Source organism: Poecilia reticulata, chromosome 8 (assembly GCF_904066995.2).
Source record: "Poecilia reticulata chromosome 8, P_reticulata-male-v2, whole genome shotgun sequence".
Classification (NCBI taxonomy): Eukaryota; Metazoa; Chordata; class Actinopteri; order Cyprinodontiformes; family Poeciliidae; genus Poecilia; species Poecilia reticulata.
The window spans coordinates 16,311,062-16,319,523 of NC_088837.1; the positions used below are offsets into that span (position 1 = coordinate 16,311,062).

The 8,462-nt window shown below is 38.0% G+C and overlaps 1 long non-coding RNA gene across 1 annotated transcript; it reads right to left on the reverse strand.

Annotated features, from left to right (window-relative positions):
• Positions 1–1,428: 1,428 nt before the first annotated feature.
• On the reverse strand, positions 1,429–4,261 carry LOC145552572 (uncharacterized). The gene is made up of 3 exons (XR_014088663.1): positions 3,122–4,261; positions 2,319–2,433; positions 1,429–1,527 (listed from the first exon to the last, which is right to left on the reverse strand). It is a non-coding gene; the product is annotated as an uncharacterized LOC145552572 (long non-coding RNA).
• Positions 4,262–8,462: the final 4,201 nt, after the last annotated feature.

The following is an 8,462-nucleotide window of genomic DNA, read 5'->3' on the forward strand; positions in this document are numbered from 1 at the left end:
CTAACACACTTGGTAACACTGGTTAATGTGTGTTGTGGGGACTCCGTAAATGTCCAAAGGAGAGCTTTGGCTAGCCAATTTGGAAACTACAACACTGGAATAAGTCTTAGTCAGATGTAGCACTGCAACTGCACTTTGACATACAGGACATTCAACTGTTTGCTGTATTAGTTTTAAGGACTTGTGGCCATAAAATGTCAGTCAGCCACACCGCATGTCAACACAACACATTGCACAGGCACTTCTGACCCTCAATGTTACATTTGATTCAATTAGTTTTGTTATTCAAGTCTTTAAATCCAAGTCTGCAGCATCTAAAACCTGAGACAGGAATATAATAGGTGTCCAAAATGTTGAATCTTTGGTGATATTCACTAATCTAGCAAAGCTGCCACTGAGAATCAAAATTATATTGATTCGAACAGAATAATAAGCCAAACAATGTTAAGTATGGAGCTAAATCTGAAGATAGCTACCTGTTTAGAAGCTCTGTCCTCTTCAACGTCTCATAAATTTTCTCTGAGTGCCTGAAGAGAGTGATGGAAGACTGGAATCCATTTTTGTTGGTTCCACACTTGCAATGGTCAATGTCTGAAATATTTTAAAAATACTTATTTGTATGTAAACATGTACAACCAAGTGCTTGCTTCAATAAAAACTAATTTCTTGAACAAATACAGTGACATTTTTAAAATGAAGTTAAAAATGATGATTAGAAATTGTGAATTAAAACCCTAAACCCTAAAACATATTAAACACTGTGTCAATGAAATAATTCAAATCTTCTACATTTTTCAGGTGCTGCATCTGGTTTTTGTGTGTTACAAACACCTCAGACATGGCTTATGGAGACCCATCACACCTCAGACATGACTTATGGGGACCCAACACACAGTTAGTTACAAATCCTTCTGGGGATCAACTTTGTACCAGCATCTAACACACTTGGTAACACTGGTTAATGTGTGTTGTGGGGACTCCGTAAATGTCCAAAGGAGAGCTTTGGCTAGCCAATTTGGAAACTACAACACTGGAATAAGTCTTAGTCAGATGTAGCACTGCAACTGCTCTTTGACATACAGGACATTCAACTGTTTGCTGTATTAGTTTTAAGGACTTGTGGCCATAAAATGTCAGTCAGCCACACCGCATGTCAACACAACACATTGCACAGGCACTTCTGACCCTCAATGTTACTTTTGATTCAATTAGTTTTGTTATTCACGTCTTTAAATCCAAGTCTGCAGCATCTAAAACCTGAGACAGGAATATAATAGGTGTCCAAAATATTGAATCTTTGGTGATATTCACTAATCTAGCAAAGCTGCCACTGAGAATCAAAATTATAATGATTTCAACAGAATAATAAGCCAAACAATGTTAAGTATGGAGCTAAATCTGAAGATAGCGACCTGTTTAGAAGCTCTGTCCTCTTCAAGGTCTCATAAATTTTCTCTGAGTGCCTGAAGAGAGTGATGGAAGACTGGAATCCATTTTTGTTGGTTCCACACTTGCAATGGTCAATGTCTGAAATATTTTAAAAATACTTATTTGTATGTAAACATGTACAACCAAGTGCTTGCTTCAATTAAAACTAATTTCTTGAACAAATACAGTGACATTTTTAAAATGAAGTTAAAAATGATGATTAGAAATTGTGAATTAAAACCCTAAAACCCTAAAACATATTAAACACTGTGTCAATGAAATAATTCAAATCTTCTACATTTTTCAGGTGCTGCATCTGGTTTTTGTGTGTTACAAACACCTCAGACATGACTTATGGGGACCCAACACACAGTTAGTTACAAGTCCTTCTGGGGATCAACTTTGTACCAGCATCTAACACACTTGGTAACACTGGTTAATGTGTGTTGTGGGGACTCCGTAAATGTCCAAAGGAGAGCTTTGGCTAGCCAATTTGGAAACTACAACACTGGAATAAGTCTTAGTCAGATGTAGCACTGCAACTGCACTTTGACATACAGGACATTCAACTGTTTGCTGTATTAGTTTTAAGGACTTGTGGCCATAAAATGTCAGTCAGCCACACCGCATGTCAACACAACACATTGCACAGGCACTTCTGACCCTCAATGTTACATTTGATTCAATTAGTTTTGTTATTCAAGTCTTTAAATCCAAGTCTGCAGCATCTAAAACCTGAGACAGGAATATAATAGGTGTCCAAAATGTTGAATCTTTGGTGATATTCACTAATCTAGCAAAGCTGCCACTGAGAATCAAAATTATAATGATTTCAACAGAATAATAAGCCAAACAATGTTAAGTATGGAGCTAAATCTGAAGATAGCTACCTGTTTAGAAGCTCTGTCCTCTTCAACGTCTCATAAATTTTCTCTGAGTGCCTGAAGAGAGTGATGGAAGACTGGAATCCATTTTTGTTGGTTCCACACTTGCAATGGTCAATGTCTGAAATATTTTAAAAATACTTATTTGTATGTAAACATGTACAACCAAGTTCTTGCTTCAATAAAAACTAATTTCTTGAACAAATACAGTGACATTTTAAAATGAAGTTAAAAATGATGATTAGAAATTGTGAATTAAAACCCTAAAACCCTAAAACATATTAAACACTGTGTCAATGAAATAATTCAAATCTTCTACATTTTTCAGGTGCTGCATCTGGTTTTTGTGTGTTACAAACACCTCAGACATGACTTATGGAGACCCAACACACCTCAGACATGACTTATGGGGATCCAACACACAGTTAGTTACAAGTCCTTCTGGGGATCAACTTTGTACCAGCATCTAACACACTTGGTAACACTGGTTAATGTGTGTTGTGGGGACTCCGTAAATGTCCAAAGGAGAGCTTATGCTAGCCAATTTGGAAACTACAACACTGGAATAAGTCTTAGTCAGATGTAGCACTGCAACTGCACTTTGACATACAGGACATTCAACTGTTTGCTGTATTAGTTTTAAGGACTTGTGGCCTTAAAACTAAAAAAATAATTTTTAATTTAATTGAAGACGCTGTTTCAATACATTTCAACTTATCTAAAGGAGAGCAAAGGGGAGTGATCAGAAGATAAAAGGAGAAGGGAGAGGATCCCTTCAGTTAATCAATTATCTGTTATCAATGACATACCTGGCAGTCATGGAAAAGATCTCGTCTTTCACCAAGGTAGTTAATGAGGCAGCAGACAACTGCATCCCTTTTTTTCTCAATGCTGTGTGTCTGTAGGGAGATACAATTTAGTGAAAAGACTGTTAGTGGAGAGTGGGGAGAGAATTACATACAGTAAGACCGAATTGCTTAAAAACAAAAGGGTAGTTTAAGTTTGTAAGGAGCTCAACTTTGTGCACATCAATTCTTTACAAATTATTTCAATTTTAATTCATTTAATGTTTGAAACGATTTTAAAATAAAACTCTGAGAAGTAACGCTAAACTTTAACAACAGAGACACGTGCGCAGGTATGCAGGTAATCTGGAGAGCGGATCATTTTGTTTTTAAACAGACCGCGACGGACTCTAGCAGCCATGTTAAGGGAGCTAACAGAGCTAACAAGTAAACAACATAAAACACGTCAGTCAAGTTTGTTGGCGACATATTAGTATAGTAGTATTTTAAGACGGGACTTCTCATGTGCGGCGATAATACACTAATGAATTGTTCCTCATTGACAGCTGTGTATTTCGGTGCAGCGTGATGTGGGAGCAGAGACCTGCAGATACTTACTGACCATTATACCTTAACCACACTCGGCAAAAGCTGAACTAACCCCTTTACAGTCAATGTTTTGCCTAAACATCCGTCCATTCAATATATTAGAAAAAGCTGCATTTCTAATCTTAAAACCAGCGGTCAGACACTGTCATGCATGCTAGCTAATCTTGTAAAAAGCACACCGCGAACACATTTCATTGCAACTTAGTTGTCCAGACAGTCAACCGTCATGGTGGCGCCAGGGACAGATTCAATCGTTGATTTCAAGTAATGGCATGTTACCAGATGCACATTGAATATAAGGGAAGTGTAATATCTCATCATTTCAAATATTACAATTTGCCTTCGCGCTATTATTCACAAATAGCTTACCTTCAGCTCACGGTTCGATGGCAGGGAGGATGCAGAGTTCTTCTTCTTCTTGTTGTTGTTGTTGTCGGTTGGCAACAAATTGTTAGTAGCATTACCGCCAAAGGCTGCAGAGTTCCCTGTCCCGCTCATTCAAAAACGCGTCTGACGCATGTGCGACTTTGGAGCACCAGACTTAAGATTCGGGGTATATTTTACTCTATTTTCCAATGTAATGGTTTTTACTGTTAACGAATGGGTAGCATATGTAAAATTTACCCATTATTTTATAATTCCTTGGCTAAATAAAAAAAATATTAAATTTTATATGATTTTTTTAGATCATATTTACCACTCTCCAAAATCACTTTTTTCAGTGTAGATAAAAATCTAGGCGGACCTTCCAAATTAGCCATTTTGGAACAATTTGTGCCATTTGAACTTTCTTAGTTTTTATTTCTGTAGGTTCTGTTTTAATCATTTATTCTTTTCATATAATACATTATTATATATCATAAATAAGTAATTAAATCTAAATTATTTTGGGGGGTTCTTTTGAAAAGTCCACATTGCATTCATTCATAAAAAGAGAAAAAATAGACAAATTGTAATAGACTGAAAATGGAACAGATTAACTCACAATAACACTTCAAATAGAATTATATAACAATGAAAATGCAAATAGCAATGACAACTAAGTTGTCAAAATGATATGATCACAAGAAAAACTAATATATCTCATAATTACATTACAATAACTGCGCTCTGCGCTCTCTGCGTAAAACCTCCCAATTCATTTTTTCAAAACTACACGGGGCAGTTTCTCAGGAACACATTCGTCAATTTTGACGATTGACATGTCGTTCGAACCGTCAGAGCCAATAGAATCTGAAAACGTTGACATTAATACGGAAACTAAAGTCATTCACCAATTACAGCAAAAAAAGGCATGTGTTATGGCTACTCTTGCATCACATAAAGTTCCAGAAAACAAAAATGCCAGAGTAGTTCCTTTGGAGGTTTTCGACTCACTCAAAAACAATAAAAAAGACCTTTCCTTCTATCATGTCTTCATTTGCACTAGTCAAAGGTGTTAATTGTAACCTGCCAAATGACAGAGGGGCTTAAAAAATAACCAAATATTCAGTTTGGTTATTTTTAAAAATTATATATAAATTCCCTTCTCACCCTCTGCGGGTGGTCTGTTTCATCCTCTGAGCTCGGGTCCTCTACCAGAGGCCTGGGAGCTTGAGGTTCTCCTCCAGTATCTTGCATGTGCCTAGAACTGCACATTTCTGGACTGAGATGTCTGATGTTGTTCCTGGGATCTGTTTGAGCCACTGCTCCAGTTTGGGGGTGACTGCCCCGAGGGCCCCGATGACCACAGGCACCACTGTGGTCTTCACCTTCCAGGTCTTTTCCAGTTCCTCCCTGAGGCCCTGGTATTTCTCCAGTTTCTCATGCTCCTTTTTCCTGATGTTGTAGTCGCTTGGTATTACTACATCCACCACAACGGCTTTCCTCAGTTCTTTATCCACCACCACAATGTCCGGTTGGTTCGTCTTGTCTGTCTGGATCTGGAAGTCCCACAGGATCTTAGCTCGGTCATTCTCCACCACCTTTGGGGGTGTTCCCCACTTTGATCTCGGGGCTTCCAGTCCATATTCTGCACAGATGTTTCTGTACACTTTGCCCTCTACTTGGTTATGTTGTTCCATGTACGCTTTCCCTGCCAGCATCTTGCACCCTGCTGTTATGTGCTGGCCTGTCTCAGGGGCCTCCTTGCACAACCTACACCTTGGGTCTTGTCTGGTGTGGTAGATCTGAGCCTCTATTGCTCTGCTGTTTAGGGCCTGTATCATCCAGTGCATAATGCACTGGACAATGCAGTGCATAACATACAGTGCATTGGATTATGCACTGCATAATACCCAGTGCATTGTCCAGTGTATTATGCACTGCAAGGCAAGACAAGGCAACTTTATTTATAACATTTTTCAGCCAGAGACAATTCAAAGTGCTTGTACAAAACAGGTAAAGGTTAAAAACAACATACAAGAAGAAAAAAAATCAAGCAAATTAAAAATAGACAAAGTAAACATTAGAATTTCAAATATAGTGAATGAATGGAAATTCTTTAAAAATAAGATTTTAAGAATAGGCAACTTCAAATAAAAGGTATTTAACCTTGTTTTAAATAAACCCAAAGTAGGGGCAGACTTATAGACTTGGAGCAGGAAGTTTATTCCATAGAGCTGGAACATAAAAACTGGCATCCTGCATGTTTTAGTTCTCTCCCTGGTTTAACACACCTGGTTCAAATGATGGCTCATTAGAGGCCTACAAAGAACATTAACATACTGAACAGGTTGTTACTACCACCAGGGAGAGAACTAAAACATGCAGGATGCTGGCCCTCGAGGACTGACTTTGGGCACCCCTGCCCTATGTAATCAGCAGGTGCAGAAAAAGCATTTCGCCAGCAGAAATATGGATAAAAACAGGACAGGTCCAGACCGATATAGCCCACAATGGGAGTGTTAGTTTGCGCTTTAAAAGAAACCAGACTTTTTATATTTAGAGTTTTTAGAGCTCTCAATATTTTTTTCGTTTATCTTCAGTTTCATACATTTCAGTTCAGTTCACAGCTTAACATGTTGGTCAAAACAAGAAGAGGGAGAATCTCCCCCTCATCTGAACCACCTGGCTTTTAAAGGATTGGCTCCCACCAGGATTAATTAGAGGGGTGGAGACATTCATATTTTCAGAAATAAAGAACAAACATATGCACTAAACTATTCCTAAAAAGTGTCTACAGAGTTACCATTAACTCAAACAAAACTAGAAACAAAAACAATCTGGGCCCAAACAAAATCCAAAATACATCTCTCTCCCCTCTCAGAAAATGGATTTTTCCAATGAGGCTGATTGGAAACACCAGGTCCTTGTCAGCCTTGCTCATGGGCACGCTACCATGGCAACACAGGACCAGGTGACCTCAAAGAGATGAGAAAAATTATTAAAACGAGTAAATAAATCCAACCACCTCCCAAAACAATACATTTACCCAAATAAACCAGAATATACAAAACACACAAAAACAGCACCAATTATTAATCAATTCAAACAATTAACCGCATTTTTGTATTTTTCTCTTTTTTAGGCAGACAATATAAATACATATGAACAATTCTTGATGATGGGTAGTTCCACAGTATCAAAAGTCTAAACACTGAATCAGTGGAGTCAATCATTGTAGAAAAAATGTCTATTTTCATTTACAGTTGTGGATTGTATCTTCTAAGTTGATATTGTGATTTAAACCAAATGATTTCAAGTTCTTTCCATAACCTTCCTTATGGGGACCAGGAAGAAGGCAGAACCCAACCATATTTGGAAAAGTGTGTGAATTCCAATGAGGTGCAGTACCACTCTGAAACCTTATGGGGGCAGCATCGAGTCACACACACACACACAAAGTGACGGAAAAACATGTGTTATGGGCCATTTCTAAAACTTCACCAGCACCTTTAAAATGGCTTATAAAACGATTTTAAAATGATTTCCCTTATGGGGACTTGGCTTCAGGTCCCCACGAGGGAGTAAGTCCCCATGACGTGAGTGTGTAAACAGATTGAAGTCCCCATGAGGTGATAAAAACTAGAACACACACACACACACACACACACACACACACACACACACACATACACACACACACACACACACACACACACACACAGCCTAGCTACTTTAGGTGCTAGAACATGCTGTAAGGACATGTATTAGTTTGGGTTAGGGAACTCCACAAATCTGGGTGTAATGTCACAAAGGGAAGAATAGACCACTGTCGATGGAAAGATAGAAGTTATGTTTACTGTTTGCCACCTCGACATATGGGTGAAAGAGGAAACAAGTAGAAGAAGCCGTTTTGGTCAAATGAAAATTTGACTTTTTGACCTACATTCAAAATCTAATGTTTTGTAGAAAACTACCACTGCACATTGCCTTAAGGAAAATGGTGGTGGCAGCTTCCTGCTATTAGGGTGTAGTTTTTTTTATTACTATTTAGCAGGAACAGGAAGACTGATGGAGAGTTTATGTGAAGGTTGATGTAGCTGAATACAGGAAAATTCTCTTTAAAATCATAGCAGCACAAACAAGATAGTGGGGCAAAAGTTCCCTTTCCAGTACAACAACCCTAAACATCCAGACAGATATATTGCCAAATAATCTAATTCATGTCAGCATCCTGATCCATACCAAATAAGAATCTGTTTGTGGATTCAAAAATGTCATGCTCACAGGAAGTTTCCTTCCAATTTGATTGACCTTGAGCTCTTTTGCAAAATCTGGTAATGATAGAATTTCATGAGTTATTCTACAAAGCATTGATTCAGTGAATCTACAT